At 36.0% G+C, this 23,026-nt stretch overlaps 1 long non-coding RNA gene across 1 annotated transcript; it reads left to right on the forward strand.

Annotated features, from left to right (window-relative positions):
- Positions 1–1,372: 1,372 nt before the first annotated feature.
- Positions 1,373–22,893, forward strand: LOC141333708 (uncharacterized). Its single transcript, XR_012355420.1, has 2 exons — positions 1,373–1,660; positions 21,475–22,893. It is a non-coding gene; the product is annotated as an uncharacterized lncRNA (long non-coding RNA).
- Positions 22,894–23,026: the final 133 nt, after the last annotated feature.

The following is a 23,026-nucleotide window of genomic DNA, read 5'->3' on the forward strand; positions in this document are numbered from 1 at the left end:
ATCTAATATACATTAAACATAAGGATATAGGCACTGTACAATTATTTTACAACTTTTGAATATTTATTTTTAAAATAATAATTATTATTAAATAAAAAAAAACTTTGTATTGAAGTAAAATGAAGTATATATATATATATATATATATATATATATATATATATATATATATATATAGGGATATATGCACTAACAATTATTTTACAACTATTATTTTTATTATTTATTTTCAAAATAATTATTAAATTACAAAAAAATACTCCTTTTAACATGTGAAAAGTAAAAACTGTAAATATATATATATATATATATATATATATATATTAAAATAAAAAAGTAAAAAAGTTATATATATATTGTTGTAAACAAATAAATTTACTTTGTATTGAAGTAAAATATAAAAAATTGAAAAGTAAAATACTTTGTATTATTATAGAATATAAATATAAAACATATTAATATAATTTAGAAGGTGAATTAACTCAGAAATATAAAATGTTAATTTACACAATAAAATGACATGAATTTTCTTTTTTCAATGACCTCCTAATCTTGAATATTTTCGCACATCCATGACTGTTGGAAATGACATGAATGCATTAAAAAAGGATTTGAAAGCATCAGCGCAATATCTTGATAAAAACACAAGTGATGTATGATTGTACTGTCGCTGCCTGCGTCAGCAGTTTCCCAAACATCTCTGTTGATGCCTGCTGTGTGTGCGATTTCCTAATCATTATTCCCAAGTGTAACCCACACATCCAGATCGAACTGTCTGTTCCGATGATGAAAAAATTCCTGAGACATTAAGCCTTCGCAAAAGATCTCCGCAGACTGCAATATCTTACTCAGTCAGAGCCTCAGGTGTATGCATGGAAAAACCAAGCCCTGTTGTTTCACTCAAGCGTTTCACTCTGTGAGAAACATAGCAGTACTAATCCAAAACAAATCAATTAATCTTGAGCCCCACGATGGGACAAAAACAATGAAGCAGTGACATTAAGCCCGGTCTGTCACTATGCCAGAGTCATCTGGTCAAGCATTGAAAATGTTATTTCACCGCTCAAGATCAAATTGATCCCTCTGAAGAGTCCCAGACTACTGGGTAGCTGTACAGCGTCTGCAGAACCTGCGCACTATCCTGCCAAAGCAATCAGAAAGGCCAGTAGAAAGCAATTACACCACTTTACCTTCACTGCATGGGCACTGACCTCTCTTTTTATTGCACCGGTTGATTTAAATGAGAAGAAAATCAGGCCCATTCTTCCTTGTAATGATATGATTAGTCCTGTTTCCTTTTTTTTCTTTCCTTGTAGAGCACAAGCAACATCACTAACTCCAATCTTTGTCCTTTCTTTCGCTTTAGTAACTACACCGCTCTCGTCGGCGTGTGGATTTATGGCTTTTTCGTCATGGTCCTTCTGGCTTTGGACTTCCTATACTACTCGGCTATGAACTACGAGCTGTGTCGGGTCTATCTGGAGAAATGGGGGCTGGGAGGACGGTGGCTCAAACAGGCCAGGAGTCAATGGCACAGCGCGGCTCAGGAGGGCGAACACAGCATGGGATCGGGTCTTAGTCACCACCATCATGCACGGCACAGTTTGAGCGGCGAAACACAGAGCCCTACGCTCTTGACCTTCCAGACCTCGACAGCCTGGTGAGTCAACTAACAGGGATAAAGGAGCTTACATATAACTAAACACTCAAGTCGCTTATGTTATGTCCAGAGAGTCAGTGTGGTATATCATTAACTGAATTCTAATCTTGAATATTGGTGGATTGTATGAAAGCACATTTATAATAAAAAAAATCACTTTTTTATCTGTTTATTTCTCGCAAATGTGAGTTTCCATCTTGCAATTCTGACTTTTTTCTCAGAATTGTGAGATATAAACTCGCACTTGTGAGTCACAGAGTCAGAATTGCATGATATAAAATCTGAATTGCAAGCACTATTTGGAGAAAAAAAAGTCAGAATTGTGAGATATAAACTTGCAATTGCAAGAAAAAAGACAGAATTGAAAGATATAAACTCGCAACTGTGAAAAAAACAGAACTGCAAGCTATAAATTCATAATTGCGACAAAAGAGACAGAATTGTGAGATTAACTCCCGACTGCGAGAAAGAAGTCTGAATTGCGAGATATAAACTTGCAACTGCAAGAAAAAAGACAGAATTGTGATATATAAACTCGCAATTGCGAGAAAAATGTCTGAATTGTGAGATATAAACCCGTAATTCCAAAATATAAACTCGCAATTGCAAGGAAGTCTTAATTGCGAGATATAAACTTGCAATGATATAAACTTGCAATGTGGAAAAAAACTGAATTGCGAGACATAAACTTGCAACTGCAAGAAAAAAGACAGGACCACAAGATATTAACTCGCAACTGCGAGAAATTTAGAATTGTGAGACATAAACTCGCAAATGCAAGATATAAACTCACAATTGCAAGATATAAACTCACAATTGCGAGATATAAACTTGCAACTGCAAGAAAAAAGACAGAATTGTGATATATAAACTCGCAATTGTGAGAAAAATGTCTGAATTGTGAGATATAAACCCGTAATTCCAAAATATAAACTCGCAATTGCAAGAAAAAAACAGGACATAAACTCGCAACTTCGAGAAAGTCTGAATTGCGAGACATAAACTCACAATGGCAAGATATAAACTCACAATTGCAAGATATAGACTAACAATTCTGAAAAAGTGTGAATTGCAAGATATAAATTCAGTCACAAGAAAAAAAGTGAATTGCGAGAAACTAGCAACGGTGAAAAAAGATATATTAATCGGGATATAAACTCGTAATTGCGAGAAAAAAGACTGCACTGTGAGATTAACTCGCAAAAGAAGTCTGAATTGCAAGACAAACTAGCAACTGCAAGAAAAAAGCTAGGATTGTGAGATATGAACTTGCAACTGCGAGACATTCAGAATTGTGAGATTTAAACTCGCAACGCCGAGAAAGTGTCAGAATTGCGAGATATAAACTCGCAATTGCAAGATATAAACTCACAGTCTGAATTGCGAGATATGAGATATAAACTCGCAATTGCAAGAAAAATGTCTGAATTGCGAGATATAAACTTGCAACTGCAAGAAAGTCAGAATTGTGAGATATAAACTCCCAATTGCAAGATATAATTCAGCCATGAAAAAACTCTGAATTGCGAGATATAAACTGGCAACTGCAAAATATAAACTCGCAATTGCAATGAAGTCTTAATTGCGAGATATAAACTTGCAATGTGGAAAAAAAAACTGAATTGCGAGACAAAATCTTGCAACTGCAAGAAAAAAGACAGGATTGCACGATATTAACTCGCAACTACAAGAAATTTAGAATGGTGAGACATAAACTCGCAAATGCAAGATATAAACTCACAATTGCAAGATATAAACTCACAATTGCGAGAAAATAGGGATAGTTCACCCAAAAATGAAAATGTAATGTTTATCTGCTTACCCCCAGGGCATCCAAGATATAGGTGACTTTGTTTCTTCAGCAGAACACAAACAAAGATTTTTAACTCAAACCGTTGCAGTCTGTCAGTCATATGTGACCCTGGACCACAAAACCAGTCTTAAGTCGCTGGGGTATATTTGTAGCAATAGCCAAAAATACATTGCATGGGTCAAAATTTTAGATTTTTCTTTTATGCCAAAAATCATTAGGAAATTAAGTAAAGATCATGTTCCATGAAGATTTTTTGTAAAATTCCTACTGTAAATATATCAAAATGTAATTTTTGATTTGTAATATGCATTGTTAAGAATCTAATTTGGACAACTTTAAGGGTGATTTTCTCAGTGTTTTGATTTTTTTGCACCCTCAGATTCCTGATTTTCAAATAGATGTATCTCGGTCAAATATTGTCCTATCCTAACAAACCACACATCAATAGAAAGCTTATTTATTGAGCTTTGTGATATGATATGATGTATGATGTATAAATCTCAGTTTTGTAAAATTTAACCTTATGACTGGTTTTGTGGTCCAGGGTCACATATAATAGCGGTCAATGGTTACCAAATCTTTAAGAGTAAAAAAAACATACACAGACAAAACCACAGACACGCTCAGGAGAGTAGAACTCTCTAGATTCAGAGGTAAATAATGATATAAATACTGTTTAGTTTTTTGCACAGACCGATCGTTTTGTGCAGGGGTCACCACACTCAGTCCTGGAGGGCCGGTGTCCTACAGAGTTTAGCTCCAACCCTAATTAAACACACCTGAACCAGCTTATCAAGGTCTTAATAGGTATACTTGAAACTTCTAGGCAGGTGTGTTGAGGCAAGTTGGAGCTAAACTCTGCAGGACACCGGCCCTCCAGGATCAAGTTTGATGACCCCTGGTTTTGTGTCTTAAGACCTCAATGTATTGTCACGAGCCGCATGGTTTAATTTGGTATGTTTTTTATTAAAGATTTGGTAACCACTGACTGCCATTATATGACTGACAGACTGCAACGGTTTGAGTTAAAAATCTTTGTTTGTGTTCTACTGAAGAAACAAAGTCACCTACATCTTGGATGCCCTGGGGGTAAGCAGATAAACATAATTTTTTTTATTTTTTGGTAAACTATCCCTTTAAGAACAGCAATTAGCAATTTATTTTAGTGTCCTTGTTCCTTGTTTCAGTAATAACAGTAAATTCTGAAAAATTACATGCAACTCCTCCTAAATCAATCCGTAATCCTAACACTATAATAGGTAGTTAATACTTAGTACGTAATTGTGTAATTACATTGTAACATAGACATCTTAAAATAAATTGTAACCAAAACTTTTTTTATAAACTGGTATTAACCTTGAATAAATGCTTCAAAACATTGTTCATTGTAATTTCATGAACTTCATCACCTTTCAGAATGATTTTTAAGCTTATGAATGATAAAAACACTGACAGCCGGTTAGAATCGATTCTGCTTTAAAGACTGGAATAAGTGGAATACGGCATAGCTTCTGCACACACGGATAATAAACAGAATGATATTGTGCGTTGGTGAGGACGCTATTATACCATATTTATTGTTATAGTTACTGTATATGTGAATGAGTCTTTACTCTTCAGGCAAACTAATGAATGTGAATTGACAGCAAGTCTGATTATATTCATGTAATTTCTGCATTATTCATCTTGCACACAGCGTATATAACACTAAATATTTGTTTTTTGTTGGCACATGATCTCTGTTCTTCACATATTAGGAAATGTGTTTAAACTGTGTAGCAGACGCCTCAACATCTGGTAGATGTTTCTAGTTCACAGTGAGCATTAGTGATTTTCAAGTAGACTGATGTGTGATAGACACCAGGATACACTAAAAGACAGAATTTACCAGCTGAGCATACAAGAGTAATAAAAAAGGGTGCAGAGCTGACCTTTCTTGGCTCAAGCAGAAGAACTACTCAGACACCACAGAAATGGTTTCAGATGAGATTGAAAAGAAACTTCTACCAACTGCAGGTGTTGGCCACATGAGTTTCTGATGGCTAATCTGGCTCAGTATGAGGTAGCATTTGCTCTGCCATCTGTTGCATCTGTCGCTCACTGATGCCTGACATGACCTTCACACGGTGACCTTTGCCATCCAATTCAAACCCGTGCCAACACAAAACCTTTGCACTTTAGTCCATACAATATTGTAAAACATTTTTTGTCATGCTGTATGACAGCAATCTTGAATCAAATACTATGCTTATTAATGACAAATTAATTGAAATTTAGAAAATGTAAAAATGCAGTAGCTGTTAATCAAGACTTAATGGGATAGTTCACCAAAAAATTAAAATTACCGTATGAGTTATGTCCTGGCTCTTCCAAGCTTTATAATGAAAGTGAATGGCTGCTGAGATTTTTAAGTCCAATAAAGTGCATCCATCCATCATAAAAAGTGCTCCACTTTTCTATTCTAGTTTTTCTATTCTATTCTATGCTGTTTGGGAATATATTACAGGTTAAAATGTATTTGGACCAGTTTTAAAATGTCATTACATTTTTGATCCTGAAATCCACCCTTCTGATGGGATCAATCCAGTTTTTTTATCAAAAGTATCCCAATCTTACTTAAACATTTTGAACAACACAAACTGAGGATTTAATCCAGATCAAAACCAAGATTGGATTTTGTGATCTAATTCGAATTCAGAATCTTTTTTTTCTTTTGAACAACCCATTTTTGAGATTTGATCCAATCCAATCAGATTAGTTTTGAACAACTGGCCCCTAGAGATTTAAGTTTATAAAGTTTTAAATATGGATATTTTTCTTACACAAACGAATCAATACACTTCAGAAGGCCATTATTAAACTCCCAGAGCTATGTGGAGTACTTTTTATGATGGATGGATGAACTTTACTGGACTTCAAAATCTCAACACCCATTGACTGCCATGACAAAGCTTGGAAGAGCCAAGATTTTTTTTTTTTTTATAACTCTTAGTGTATTTGTCGAAAAGAAAAAAGTCATACACACCTAAGATAGCTTGAGGGTGAGTAAATAATGAGGCAATTTTCATTTTTGGGTGAACTATCCCTTTAAGTTTTAGCTAATACTGTTTAAACATTTGGAGTCGAAAAGATTTTGAATTTTTAGAAAGATCAATATAATGCATCCTTGCTAAATCAAACTAATAACTCCTTAAACCCTCTGGTATTGTACGGCCATTTTAGACCAGAAAAAAAACTAGACTTTTTAAAAATCGCTACTTCATCAGAATTCAGAATGGTACGAAACTCAATGACATTTATGGCAGTCAAAAAAAAAAAAAAAAACAACTTTGGACTTAAAGCTAAAAGCTAAATGGTCATAAAAAATAAAATAAAATAAAAAAAAGTCACACTCGTGTTGTTCCCGGTCAAAAATAACCACCTTTGGAAATGAACAGGAAATACGCAAAAATACAGAGAATTTTTGGTGTGTATAATCCACAAATTATTCTTGTTGCAGAAAAAGAGTGCATAGCAATGAAGGGATGACACTCTAAAATATCAAGAGTGCAAAACAGACACACTACACCTCCATCAGATGTTGTGTGTAACAACATGTCTTTCTCTGTGTTCAGGTTTGACTGCAGTAAAATGAATGCAAAACTGACATTTCAAACCAAATTTAAAAAAAAAAAAAATCTTTTTTTTTATAGAAACTTAACAGAAAGTTGTCTTTGAGAATGTCTAAATGTATAGTCAAATCCACAACTTAATAAAAATAAGACTTTATGTCTAAAAACAATTAAAGAATTTATAAGCCTTTTATATAGAGCTATTGCCAAAAGTATTGGGGCACCCGCTTCTAATGAACAGATTTAACTACTTAAATATTTCCATGAGTGCAAATCTTAATGTTTAAGCATATAATGATATTCTAGGGGAATTGTGTGCTTCTAATTCTATAGAAACAGTTTGGACAGGACCCATTTCTATTCTAAAATGACAGTGCCTCTGAGGTCTGCATTTAAAGTCACACCAGAGGTGTTCAGCTGGAATTAGGACTTTGCTTTATGCAGACCAGTCAAGTTCTTCCACACTGACTCAATAAGTTCTTTTTGAATCTTGCCTTATACCAAATTAATTGTCATGTTAGAACAGAAAAGATTCCAAACTGTTGCTTTAAAATTAGAAGCACACAATCCCCTAGAATATCATTATATGCTTAAACATTAAGATCTGTACTTGTGGAAATTACTGAAGTAGTCAAACCTGTTCATTAGAAGGGGTGTGCCAATACTTTTGGCAATATAGTGTATATAGGAATTTAGTGGCTAAACTATGAAATTGCAGATGTTTTTCTTTTTTTTACTCCAACCAGCACTAATCTGACTTCAAAAACTGGATTTTAAAGGCATTGTCTCTATTTTAACATAAAATACTGCCATAGTTGAAAAGTAATATAAAAATCTTTTAAAAAATTGTATTTTCAATGGGGAAAAAACTGTCTGACAAAAAACACCACTGATGTCTGTCTTGGCTATTACCCAACATGTCACCCAGATCACACTGTACGATCTGACAGGCAAGCAACGTAACAGCCGGAAAAAATTACAGTGTACGTTCAAATCTAGAGTTATTTTTGAAGCTATTTTTTTGTGGCCAGTCATTTTGAAATGCAAACTGAACTTTGAAACGAGCCAATGAGCTTTCCATTCTTTCATTTTTGCCCCTCCCCTTCCACACCTGTCCTGTCATCAGAGAGCGGAACGTCTGGAGGCAGGCGAGTGGAATCTAGCGTGTAATATGATGATGATGCATCTCGCACTTTGAAGATGCTGGAGTAGGGATGCTCATTTCGGTTAATTTTCCTGACCGACAACCGCTGCTCGTTATTCGAACATTAACCGTTAACTGCTAAAATTAGAATAATAAATTAGTTTAAAATAAAAATAGAATGCACGAGTATCTGTGATGATACATTAAAAATACAAGCAAATGTTTTATTTTAACGTGCAAACAGCAGCATACAGAGCAACAACAAAAACTGTATTGACATATATTTAAATTATCACGCATCAGCAGCGGTTCTGAGAACAGAGAAAATCTGAATGAAAAAAAAAGAATAATATAAATAGGCCTAACGTTACACTAAATATGTATAAATTAAATAACTACCTAATTAAGATGACAAAACTAAAACACACTGAATCCTTTTATGTGCTTTGAAGAACTGTACCGGTCTTATTCTTCTCGTCGGACATAAAAATATATAGCAGGCCAGCCAATACCTCAGTGTGCCTAGTTTTTAACATGTCCACATGCTGTACGGATAGGCAGGACCGCTGCCAGTTAACTCTTAGATCCGAAAAAAACACCATCACAAAAACCCTTTCAATTTGCGATTCGGGACTTCCATCCACTGTCATATGCGTGTGGAGAAGCGCGTGTTTTACAGCGTTCAGCAATAGCCAATCACAGACATGTATGTTGATTCGATTATCACTGTGGCCAATCAGAGGAGGCTATGTTTCAATCCACCCACCAACCAAAGTGCCGGTTTCAGTTTTGCTGATTTCTACACTTTCGCGAACTCTCTTATTAAAACAAAGAAAGTGTTGGCCATAGATATATATACGTATATATATCTATGGTGTTGGCATTATATAAATAAGAGATTAATTGTGCAGTGTAAAGGTTATTTTATTACTTTTTAATAACTTTATGAGATTGCGATGAACTACTCTAGGATGAGTGATAGCTTTCCAGTGACTGTAACGGGAGCACCTATTGCACACTTTCTAGACTATAATTCATTCAGAATTTGAATAACGTACATTCACTCACGGATTCTCTGATAACCCAATAACGCCACTTGCCATTGAGTTGCATATACTACATCTGTTTACTAAGTAAAGGTGAAGCGAAATATGTCTGTACAGCCACACTGCACGTGTTGACATGCGCCCGTGAGTAAACAGATAACTTACAAATAGCATTATTTCTTTCACCATGCAACAAGCGTAAAAAAAAAAGAATAGAAAAAAACCCTTTTAAACCGTTTAACTGATAGTAATAATCGGTTAAAATTCTTACTGTCGGTTAACGGTTAAACGGTCAATATGAGCATCCCTATGCTGGAGAAATGGAGCTTGTGCAGCTCGGAGATAAGACAGATGGATGCACGAGAGCAATAACTTCGTCTGGCTTTTCGACTCCAAAAATTGAATAATTGAACACTGGCATACTTGAATTGTAATTCACATCAAAGCATTTGAAATGCACATTCTCTCGTGTCTGTGTTCAAGATCGCGGAGCTAAAATGCCCTTTAATCAACATCCAGAACTTGCTCTACAAATGACAAGACAATGCTAACTTTAAAAGTGGATAGCAATCTCAAAAGCCCAAAATGTGATTTAATATGCAAGTGCAATAACGTGATTTTCTCTGCCCCCTTCTGCCTGGTCGATCTTCATGTGTGTGTTGTGCAGGTGCTGCTAATTAAAGTCCTGCACCTGCATACTGTTGGCAGGAGATAATTTAGAAGTTAAAGCCTCCCTCTGCCCTTCTTTAGACTGTCTGCTCCATCAAGATTCACTCGCAGCTAGTCAACTCAGGTTCAAATGTCATTACTTTGATTTTGCAGGCACTCTGAAGGATTATCTGCAAACCCCAATTTGCCTAATATTGAATTAGGTTGGAGTCTAGATGCGTTTTTCCAAATCTGAGCACATCTACTTCCCTCTGGGCTTGAAGCAGAAAATTAGCTACCACCTTTTTGACTCTGGATAATATTTAAAGGTCCCCCTAAAGATATTTCTGGTAGTAACAATGTAATGGCTTTTTTTATGTTTAATGAAACTAGGGGTGCAAATACATTAAAATAACACTGCCCTCAATCATATTTGCTGAATGAAATACACTACTTGTTTTTTTACTAACTTTGGAGTGCAGATTTAAAACAACAAAAAAAAAAAAAAACGTTTTTCCCAATTTTTCTCTAGCATGGCACACTTTCTCACAAAATGTATGCATTTTGTAGCATGTATGCTTTAGTCCACCATTTGTAAGAAAGAAGTCTTGTATTTGTAATTCCTATCTTCCTCTAAACATGGTTAAAACTATTTGTTCAATTCTCTGCTGATTTTCACAAAACATTTTATTCCTAGTCCACTTTTTTACTTCCTTCCAGATTAAATTATACGTTTTATTACTTATAATGGCTTTTTGTCATTTAAACGGAAACTTTTGACACTTGACTTTGTAATTTTGATACTGTAAGTGCTAAGTGCATAAATACTGACACATGCACTACCAGTCAAAACGATTTTTTAACAGTTTTTTTAAGTCTCCTGTCCTCTGCTCACCAAGCTTGCATTTATTTGACAAAAACAGTAAAATTTTGAAAAATGTTTTTACTATTTATTATTATTATTAAGTGTTTTCTATATGAATATATTTTAAAATGTAATTTATTCCTGTGATTTTAAAGCTGAATTTTTAGCATCATTACTCCAAACACATGATCCTTCAGAAATCATTCTAATATTTTGATTTGCTGCTCAAAAACATTTATTATTATTATTATTATTATTATTATGTTGAAAACAGCTGAGTAGAATTTTTTCTCAGGTTTCTTTGATAAATAGAAAGTTCAGAAAAACAGCATTTATCTGAAATAGAAATCTTTTGTAACATTATAATTGTCTTTATCATCATTTTTAATCATTTTAAAGCATCCTTGCTAAATAAAAAGTATTAATTTCTATATTTTCTATTTATATACAGTATATACGAAATTACAGAATTTACAGATTTGGTGAGCAAGAGAGCAAGAATTCTTAAAAAAAAAAACATTAAAAATCTTACTGTTCCAAAACTTTTGACGGGTAGTGAATATATACATAATTTAAAAAAATATATGAATTCTAATTTTGTGGAAATTTTTGAATTTATCACTATAAAACTGGGTAACATTAGGCCATTGTTTTTTTTGCAAATCATCAGCAGATTTTATTTTCAAGATGCAGGGCTGTGTATTTCAATTAAAATAAATATATAAGTAAAAATGTAATGCTCTTTATTACCATGACTTCTCTAGTCTTTTCTAGTTTTTTTTTTCAACTTGCAAACAGTAATAGCCTCAGTAATTTCTCCCTAATCAATTATTTTAGTGCTTTACATAATTAGAGAAAAATATATTCTCAAAATTTATTTTTTGATTGAACTGATTGAATTTCTCTGGTGTTCCAAACCTTTGAGTTTCTTTCAGTTAAAAACTAATACATTTTTCAAAATATCTGCTTTTGTGGAGTTTTTTTTTTTACATGCAAATAGTAATTTCTCAGTAATTCCTACCTGTTAAAATATTTCAGTACTTGACATAATTAGAAAAAAAAATTCTCTGATGTTACAAACCTCTATGAGTTTTACTTTCTTTCTTTTTTAGACCATACAGTTAAGTCAGTGGGGTCCTGGAAATTCGCAAACAGCAATATAAACATTGCAGGAATAACAGTCTACATGAATCTATTACAAGTGGTCACTTGGGGTGGGTATATTTTAAAAACAATGTAATTTCTGAGACTTAGTCATAGTATTAACATCACAGTTTGTGACAGAATGTGATTCTGAGAGGTCAGATTAATTCTGATAGCAACTGACAACTGTAACCGAATATCCTGCTGGCTACGTCAAATGAAAAACACTTGCTCAACACTGGCTGATGTTTGGAGTTTTACAGTCAACAGTAAATCTACCTGCAGGCTCTGGACTATTGTTGGCAGCAGAGCAAATAGCATCACTGCATAAAATGTCATTTTTCATAGAATTGCATAAGAGAGAATTCATCTGATAATAATTAAACAATTTCCCGACCAGCGGTGAGTGAAGATAGCGATTTCCCGTAGCTTTCGTGATTGCATTGCTTGTCTGTTTTGGAGTTTTCTCATCATGGTTCCAGATGGCACTGGAATTGCATTGGCAGATCCAGGTTTACAAAAAAAAAGATAGAAATGATAAAAAATGGGAATATTTTGAATACCCTAAAGGCTGTAATGAAATTACAGACAATCGAGGGTTATGGCAAATGCATCATTACATCTTCAACAGGCATTTAATAAGAATAATGAGACGGTAAGCTACGTTAGAAGCTAGAGCCTGCACTTCTACTTTAAACACAAGCCTTTAAGCCAATTAAAAAGCGTAAAAGGCTGAGAATTTGACACACTGTGCAAAGCCGGCGCTCAATTTTCATTATGTAATGGAGTGTAACAGCAAGCATTGTTTTAAAATTACCAGCCAATTTGCCTTTGATACTGAGAGCCACAGTCTTCTGAAAATCAAACATATTAATTTAGCTATTTCTCTCTGAAAGCACTACAGTCGCAGAAAGCTGATATTTTCATTTGAATGTCACCAACTCGAAGCACTTCCCATCAGAACGCCTCTGCCTCATTTCCCAAAACAATCATCTCTCAGGGGTTGTGGAGTGGAGGCAGGCCCAGTGGGGGCAGTTGATATTTCTATTGCACACAGAGGGCTGCGCTCATCTTGTGTAAATATCTCAGCATGAAGTGACTCACCATTGTCTCAGCTCTCATACTCGCAGAGTTTGGTTTGGATTAAGGGTTTGCTTTGCTTTAGAACAACTCTCTTTCTCAAATATGCAGACATAATCAGCTATTTCTGTCTGCCTTCAGGCTAAAAAATAATGACGGCACACTGACCAAAGGTCAGTGTGAGAGAGTTTTGAGGCTAATGAATATTTAATACTCATTGATTTAATTTATATCAATTTCCAAATTTAACGTTTGGGTTCAGTAACATTTGCTTAATTAATGTTTTTTTAAAAAGTATTTTATGCTCATCAAGGCTGTTTATTGGATAAAAATACAGAAAAAACTGTAATATTGTGAAATATTTTTACAATTTAAAATAACTCTTTTCTATTTTATCATACTTTAAAATGTAATTTATTCTTGTGATGCAAAGTTGAATTTTCAGCATCATTACTCCAGGCTTCAGTGTCACATGATCCTTCAAAAATCATTTTAATATGCTTTTATTATCAATGTTGGAAACAGGTTTTTTTTGGGAAACTGTGATTTTTTTAAAATTCTTTACAGAATAAAATGTTGAAAAGAACAGCATTTATTTAAAATATAAAACTACTGTTTAAAAGTTTGGTGTCAGTAATTTTCTTTCTTTATTTCATTGTTTGAAAGAGAGGCATTTAATTACTTTTATTTAGTGAGGATGTGTTAAATTAATTTAAAAAATATATAGAAAAGATGCATATTGTTAGAAAAGGTTTCTATTTGGAATAAATGCTGTTCTAACTTTTTATTCATCAAAGAATCCTGAAAAAATTTTTATTTTAAATTACAATAATAAAATTACAATAATATTTTATAATATTACTGCTTTTTCTGTATTTTTGATCAAATAAATGCAACTTTGATGAGCATAAGTGACTTATTTAAAAACATTACAAACATTTCTGATCCCAAACTTTTGAAAGTCCCAAACTATTTTGATATTTATTTGAAAAATAAAATTTTACTATATAATATTATATATTATTATATATGTGTTTATTTAATTATGTATAACAGTAATTACAATACTGGATAGGACATTATCCATTACTTTAACAGACATTTCTGTAAACTCTTTTGTTAAAATAAATAATAATAATGTAATGTAATGTAATATAATATATTTTTGCACTACAAATTTTCATCTCATCAAATATTTTGAGAAGGCAATGCCTCCCATGCCTCCTCAGATATATATATATATATATATATATATATATATATATATATATATATATATATATATATTTATTTATTTTTTATTTATTTTTTTGTAGAGGAAAAATTATTTTAGTGAACATAAGTAATAAAGAAAATGTCATATTTGGGAAAAATAAATAAACATAAAAGCTAACATAAATATGTAGAAGAGTAGTTACACTGATCAAAAAAATTATTTTCTGCCAAAAATTATTTATTAATTTTACAAACAATTGTTTCGTTACACAACACAATGTCTTCAACAGGCATTTAATGAAAAGCAAAACCTTTTGTTGAGCCCTTCTATCAATACTATTGTCACAGTTTTTTCTTTTGGCGGAAGGTGTGAAGACTAAATCTGGAGCGCTCCATTTTGAGTATTTTCCAGGACGCCTGTGGAGTTAGGGAAGACCTGTGTGTGACATTTCAACTGCATGAACAGTGGTGTGTTCCTCAGAGGCGTGTTCTCCAAGACCAACAAACCTGTCTGCGCTCCTGGCCTACATTGCTTAAAAGCGTTCTGTAATGCATTATAAATGAGCACGGCGCTCAGTGCAGACAGCCCCTTCTCTAAAGTAGGCCAAAGCTCTGGACATTCCCCAAACTTTTGCCAAGACTAAATTCTTAAAAATCTGACCACGTCCAGAGGAGTGCAAGGATCAGCCAGTTGAACCGAGTCAAGCATTCATCATTACAAACAGGATTAGTTTGTAGGAACGGCTTGATTAAATGTTCTGTCTTTATCTGACATTTCCATTTATGAGACTCACAAGTCTCACTCAAGTGGCAGTGGGATCCAAATGTTTATGCTCTTTCTAAGTAACTCAAGTCAAGTGTACCAGCAGTAAAGTGAGCGCTTTAGCTCTGCCAAGACGGACATTTACTAAGCTACACTTTAAGGGATAGAGCACCTAGAAAAAGGAACATTTTGTTGCATTTAGCAGATGCTTTTATCCTAACTTCAAAGAACCAATAATATTCATAATATATAGTTGAGTACATAAGTAAATATGTTTTCAGCTATTTGAATATATATTAACTAATTATCTGTTATGCATTATATAATGTTTGTTAATGATTTATTAATGAAAGTGTTACCATTTCTTGCATTACAGTGTGTCTACAATGGTTAACTACTGACCTTTTTGTTGCCCACACCTATTCAGGTTAACATATTTTTTCAATTTTGAATGTTTTTGACATCCTGCCGAAGGTCGAAATGGTTTGTCTCTTATTAAACATGTTTTGAGAGCACTGAGACACTGTACTATCCTCCTATTCTTCCTTTAGCACAAAGCAAAGATCAAGGTTTCTAGTGATGCACTTACAATAGAAGTATTTTATAAAAGCACTTACATGAAGATTCCAACAAGATGGCGCCGCGAATGGCAGCCTCTGTGCTTAGCTCTCCAGTTGTTTTTGTGTTTTTGTTCGTTTTTCCTGTTTTTTGTTCTGCAAACACGATCAGTTTTACAAGGGATGAACTGCTAAACATTAGGCAGAACATACCACAAAATCTCCTACCGGTTTTTGATTATTCGGACGTTTTGCTCAACATCATAGTTGGCGGAGCGGCGGCGCTTACCAAAGGCTTCAGGACGCGCAGGACGCGGGGGAAGCGCGCCGGCGCGCTCGTGAAGCTTCGTCAGCGTGGATTCAGGATGACACTGCCAGGCATACATTTGGCAAATCTCCGGTCTCTACCAAACAAAACGGACGAACTCCTTCTGCTCTCCCGGACAAATAAGGACTTCTCACACTCTGCTGCTCTGTGTTTCACGGAAACCTGGCTGAACGCGGCTATACCGGACAGCGCGATTCATCTCCCGGGATATCAGCTGTTCAGAGGAGACCGCGACGCAGAATCGACGGGGAAATCGCGCGGCGGCGGGACGTGCTTTTACATCAATGAGAGGTGGTGTACAGATGTAACAGTGTTAAAGAAAATATGCTGTTCTGATGTTGAAGCGCTTTTCATAAACTGTAAGCCGTTCTATTCGCCGCGAGAGTTTTGCTCGTTCATTCTCGTGAGTGTGTACATTCCACCGCAAGCGCACGTGAGCCTGGCGTTACAGAAACTCGCTGATCACATCACAGAGACAGAACAACAACACCCGGACTCTGTTTTAATCATTCTTGGGGATTTTAATAGAGCAAATCTCTCCCGTGAACTTCCAAAATACAGACAGCACATCACATGTCCGACCAGAGATAGAAATATATTGGACCACTGTTACACCACAATAAGGAATGCATATCACTCTGTCTCACGGGCAGCTTTGGGACTTTCTGATCACTGCCTGGTTCATCTTATACCAACCTACAGGCAACAACTTAAATCTGCTAAACCTATAGCAAAGTCTGTAAAGAGATGGACCAACGAAACAGAGCGGGCTTTACAAGCCTGTTTCGAATGTACTGATTGGAGTGTTTTTGAAGCTGCTGCTACTGATCTGGACGAGCTTACAGAGACTGTTACTTCATATATCAGTTTCTGTGAGGATTTATGCATTCCTACCAGGACTCGCTTAACTTACAACAACGACAAACCATGGTTCACTGCAAAACTCAGACAGCTTCGTCATGTCAAAGATGATGCTTACAGGAAAGGGGACAAAGTCTTGTATAAAGAGGCCAAATACACACTGGAAAAGGAGATCAAAGTGGCAAAGAGAAATTATTCCGAAAAGATAAGGAACCAATTTCATTCCAGTGACTCTTCATCAGTGTGGAAAGGTCTAAAACAAATCACCAATTACAAGACATCATCCCCCAGCACTTTGCAGAATCAGCAACTGGCAGACGATCTGAACGAGTTCTATTGTCGGTTTGAAAAGACACCATTTACACCTCCAACATCACCCCTCTCCCCCACCTCTGCAACTCCCATTCAAATCAGTGAAGATGAGGTACGCAAGGTCTTCAAAAAGAACAAAAGAAGAAAGGCACCAGGCCCTGACGGTGTCACACCAGCCTGTCTGAAAACCTGTGCAGATCAGCTGGCACCCATTTTCTCACAGATCTTCAATAGGTCTTCGGAGTTGTGTGAAGTCCCCGCCTCTCTCAAACGTTCTGAAATCATCCCCATTCCAAAGAAACCCAAAATAACAGGACTTAACGACTACAGACCTGTGGCGCTAACATCTGTCGTCATGAAGTCGTTTGAGAAACTGGTTCTGGCTTATCTGAAGGACATCACCGGACCCTTACTGGACCCCCTGCAGTTTGCTTATCGTGCAAACAGGTCTGTAGATGATGCAGTGAACATGAGTCTACATTTCATACTGCAGCATCTGGACAAATCAGGGACTTACGCGAGGATCCTGTTTGTGGACTTCAGTTCAGCCTTCAACACTATCATCCCAAACCTCCTCCTGCCCAAACTAACTCAGCTCTCTGTGCCCACATCAGTCTGTCAGTGGATCAACAGCTTCCTGACAGACAGGCAGCAGCTAGTGAGGCTGGGAAAATTCTCATCCAGCACCCGTACTATCAGCACTGGCGCCCCTCAGGGTTGTGTCCTCTCCCCACTGCTCTTCTCCCTGTATACAAATGACTGTACCTCCAAAGACCCCTCTGTCAAGCTCCTGAAGTTTGCAGACGACACCACACTTATCGGCCTCATTCAGGACGGTGACGAGTCTGCTTACAGACAGGAGGTAAAAGAGCTGGCTGTCTGGTGCAGTCATAACAACCTGGAGCTCAACACGCTCAAAACTGTGGAGATGATCATAGACTTCAGGAAAACCCCCCCTGCTCTCCCCCCACTCACCATCATGAACAGCACTGTAAACACAGTGGAGTCATTCAGGTTCCTTGGAAATACCATCTCTCAGGACCTGAAGTGGGACATTCACATAGACTCCATTGTGAAAAAGGCCCAGCAGAGGCTGTACTTCCTCCGCCAGCTGAGGAAACTCAACCTGCCACAGGAACTGCTGAAAAAGTTTTACTCTGCCATCATTGAATCCGTCCTCTGCACTTCAATTACCATCTGGTTCAGCTCAGCTACAAATTCTGATCTCAGAAGACTACGTCGGATAGTCCGGACTGCTGAGCGAATCATTGGTACAACCCTCCCTACCCTTCAAGATCTGTACTTATCCAGAGTACGAAAAAGGGCTGCCAAAATTACTCTGGACCCCTCACATCCAGCACACTCACTTTTTGAACTGTTACCATCCGGTCGGCGCTACAGAGCACTGAGCACTAGAACGACCAGACACCGAAACAGTTTCTTTCCTCAGGCAATCCATCTCATGAACACTTGATCGTGGAACATACAACACTATACATTCTTTATTCATTTTTCCGTTATTTATTTAAAGCACATACTTACTCCATTCAAATGTCTTTGCTATTTTTGCACATTGTCTGTCTTGTATACCTCTATATTGTTCTTTTTATAATATGTATCGTCTTGTCACTGTCTTTCTGTAGCACTGTGGAGCTCTGTCACAAAAACAAATTCCTAGTATGTGCAAACATACCTGGCAATAAAGCTCATTCTGATTCTGATTCTGATTCTGATTCTGATGAATTATTCTTTTAAATTGTTTGTTATCTGAGCTGTAAAGCTGTTCTCATCGTTTTAGATTTATTTCTAGAGTTTTACTGGTTATGTTGCCATGGCAGCAAAGTTTTAAACCTGGATATGACAAAAGGTTAGCAAGTGATTTTTCCACATTAAATCATGTCAACATGCATATTGTTTATGTCTTGTGGTTTTATTTTTCAAATGGTGAGTATTTTAAGACTTGCATGGCTTAATGTATTGTAAATTATGTATTTTACGGAAATATGTAGTAGAAAACCCATGAAAGATTGACATTGTTTTTAAAAATCCACATTGTTTTAGACATATTTTGGACTATGGGGTGCCATTATTTACAGTGACGCTACTGGCACTACCTGTTGCTATTTTTACCGCAACACAACTTGAAAAATAAAATACTGATACGATGTCACATTGTGCGGCTTTTGGTTGTAATTTTCAGTCGAAGGGCAACAAGAGAAGCAAAGTCTACATTGCTTTCTTAGCGATAAAAAGAGGAGAAAAGAATGGAAAGATGCCTAAAACTTCCTAAAGACCTGCGTCTTTGTTCTCTCCACTTTAGCCCTGATGCCTATGAGGCTTTTAGCAGACCACAGCTACTAAAACAGCTTACAAATGGCAGAAACAAGAAACGCTAGATACCATCCTGGCAGGATGTAAACATGCTGGTGCCTGTAATGACGCTGCAGCCACTGAAGGAGTTTCTCAGAACAGGTTTCACTCGATATCCAGGGGCGTTTAAACTCTTTGTAGAGAAAAATCGATGGTATGGTATTTGGTTTAAGTCTACCTGTAAGCTCTTTCAATAGCTGTGGTCATCGTATAAGTATTTTATTTCCTGAGTTGTGGTAAAAATAGCAACATGTAGCGCCAGTAGCTCACAGAGTGCAACTATTTTACATAATCGAAATAATGGCGCCCCCCATAGTCCAATATATGTATAAAACAATGTTGATTTTTAAAATAACGTAAATCTTTAATGGGTTTTTTCTAGGGCTTTTTTCTAACTTTTCTGGTCGACTAGTAGTTGTTCATTTTAAGCATTAGTCGACTATTAGTCGCATGTTTATTAATAAACCTACAACTGCCTACAGTGCCTAATAAGCGCTCAAGCACACGCAAAAAAGCTTGCCACAGCACACCGTCAGATATAATAATTACGAATGTGTCTGACAAAAACAGCAAGGAGACTGCATTAACGTTTTAAAAATCTATTGATAAACTAGTGCTTTCTTTGTTTTCGGCTTAGGAGATAAATTCGGCGACACCGACTCGTCATCACCGCAGAAGTGGATGCACCTCTATGCATGTTTCATACAGATTATGTAATCTAAGAATATTTGTTTTCTATTTGAATTAGCTCATTTAAAAGTAGACATTCACTCTCTATAGAAATATTTTGTATGTCTGTAAGGCAAGTACACACAAAGTTTCAAACTCAAGTTTACAGAGACCGAGACGTCAGAAAGCACATTCTGTTTGCTTTCATTATTTTACAAAAGCGCAACGTCTCGTTGTTATTCTAAGTGCACACAAATAAACATAGTCTTTACAGATTTGAAAGAAGTATTACTTTTATCTGTATGACCAAAAATTTTGTATTTTAAGAGCAAGCGACTGCACTGACACATCTGACACACTTAAATTGCACATTTTTCTAGGTTAACATTAGATTGAGAGCAGCCATGTAAAGTTGCTACTACATACATCTTTCAGATGAAAAGCCATATTTGTGGTTGATGAATGATAGGTGAGCATTTGGATGTCTTGCCCGATGTATTATATCACCACACAGATCAACCGTTAACAATCTGTTTGTCACGAACTGCGTGACTTCGCCACTTTTTTTCTGCAACTAAGCAACTAATAAAGTTTTAGTTGATCAAGCCTCTTCTCGTCTACTAATGGTTAGTTGACTATAAGGGGGCAGCCCTAGGTTTTCACAATTTTCTGTAAAATACTGAATACATAACTTCTTAATACCCAGGTTCCCCTTTAACATTTACGGATTTGCATAAGTGTCACACTCTATCCAGGATGTCAGTTGAAAAGAAGAGGCAAGTCAAAATTAATTTTGCGGTAATCAACATTATGCCGCAAGTGCTGTAATTTGAGATAAACTTGTAATGAACTACTATTGAACCCACACAAGTGTCACATCAGCTCATATTTATGCTAGAGAAAAGTTAGTTTACAGAGTTGAGCTGCGGTTCCCAAAATACATTGTATTAATTTTGTTTATGAAAGTTTTGGGAAAGATCTGTGTTGTGTCTTCTTCTGTATTAGGCCTTATTAGCAATCCAAAGTCTTTCAGTGTGCAGATGCTGTCTCTGTACAGTGATCAGCATGTAAACAGGTTGAGATTGTTTGCGAATTCAAGACTCAATCATGCTCCAGCTTGCCCATGGCTACAGAGCTGTTGTCTGATTATAGTAAAGCATCCACAAGGGCCTAATCAACACATCCGTTCCACTGGGAGATCCTGTTTTTTCCCTTTACAGCTCATCATACATCACTGACAGAGAACACATGCTTTTTTTTTTACAATTCTGCATGTGTTAATACTCTGGTGCCTCCATTAGCCTTAAAAATATAGGTGTCAACAGACCGATCTTTATAATAAGATTATTTAAATTTTAATCTCGATCTCCTCTCTCTCCATTTCTCTAGATATCCAGCTTTGATCCCAAGGATATACTTAGTATGACAAAGGAGGAACAGCCAGGAAATGGAGATTTAAATTCAGAGACTCTTTTCCTGGTCCCATCTACATTTAGGACACGAACTGTGCCGGGTACCTCCCGCAGCTCTGCTGGATGGCATTTTCTCCACATGAAGACGCGGATGCTGAGACTGACAGCTGCAAATGAGTTTCTCTGGACAATCAGAGGAGGCTTGTTCTGCTGGATCTACTTTTTCGACAGCTGTTGAAGGACTTTAATGAGACTGTTGTCTTTGACGCCCACTACCTTGCCTTGTCATTTCGGAAGTTAGGACTTAGATGCAGGGAATAGGACTTTGCTCTACAGTACGTCACGTTTGCACTGCTCTGAAGCCATTTGTTGGCTTTTCTTGAAGTAGCGAAAAGGATTATTTTGATTTTAATTTGTCCCAGTAGGATTAAACGTGACATTTTAAACTGCAGTTAATATAAAATATGGTCTTTCATTCAGTATTTTCAGTGCGTGGTCACATTTACTGATGTTCTGCGAATTTTTGTGGTGAAATCCAGACATTTTACGACAAAATATCATGATTTTGCATTGAGATGTTGAACAGCAGGTTGGTTTGAAAGCAACTTGCTGACTTGACTGTTGCTAAACTATAATAGACAATGGATTTTTGTTGTCCGCGGAATTTTTCCAGAAACTTCAGACTTCAAAACTGACTTGTTTTGGATTAAACATGATTTGGAATGTTTCAAAAAAGTGACACCACTATTTTAGAACACTTTGTAACTACTGAAATTTTAGGCTGGGGAAAGCATTCTAAATAAAGCAATAGATAATAAAGAAGAACGTTCACTCAACCTGAAACTTGACTTCATGGAGTGTAGATCTGAATAGGCCTAAGTCAGACACCTGTGGGACACTTCATTGTAGAAATACAGCGACTTCATTTTTTTTTTTAATCCCTATTGAACTTGTGCACTGAGTCGAAACCAACTAGACATAGGTAAAAGTAGCCACTGTTAGGCTGTGAGTATTCACCTGCAATAACACACAGCGTTGTGCTGAGTTGTGTTGTGTATAGAGGACAACTTGTTGTGATCTTGTTTATCTATTTAAGGTGAAACTAATAGTTTTCCCCTCGTGGAGGGAAGAGAGATGTGTTATGTTTTGGAGTAATAAGTTATAATGGTTATAAATTGCCTTACGGTAAATCTGTAGTACATGCCTAGCACCTTGTTCTGTGATAGTGGTTGGTACCTCAGCTGAAGTGTGATATGGCCGTCCACCTGTTAAAAATCTCTCTGTTTTTATTATAGGGTCTGTAGGTTGGTAGGGTGGGCAGCGGAGTTGTAATTGCACTTGTTAACTTTTTACTGTTACAATCTGGGAGAAATAAAGATTTATCTTTTGCAGTGTTTTCGGATGCCTCTCTCTGTGTCTCTTCCTGATTCTACTCAAATTATATTTTTATTTAATGCACTACCGTTAAAATGTTTGCTATCAGTAAGGTTCCCCCGAATTTAGGGATCTAAATTAACAAAAATTTGTAC

The sequence above is a fragment of the Garra rufa genome, chromosome 4 (genome assembly GCF_049309525.1).
Source record: "Garra rufa chromosome 4, GarRuf1.0, whole genome shotgun sequence".
NCBI classification, from domain to species: domain Eukaryota; kingdom Metazoa; phylum Chordata; class Actinopteri; order Cypriniformes; family Cyprinidae; genus Garra; species Garra rufa.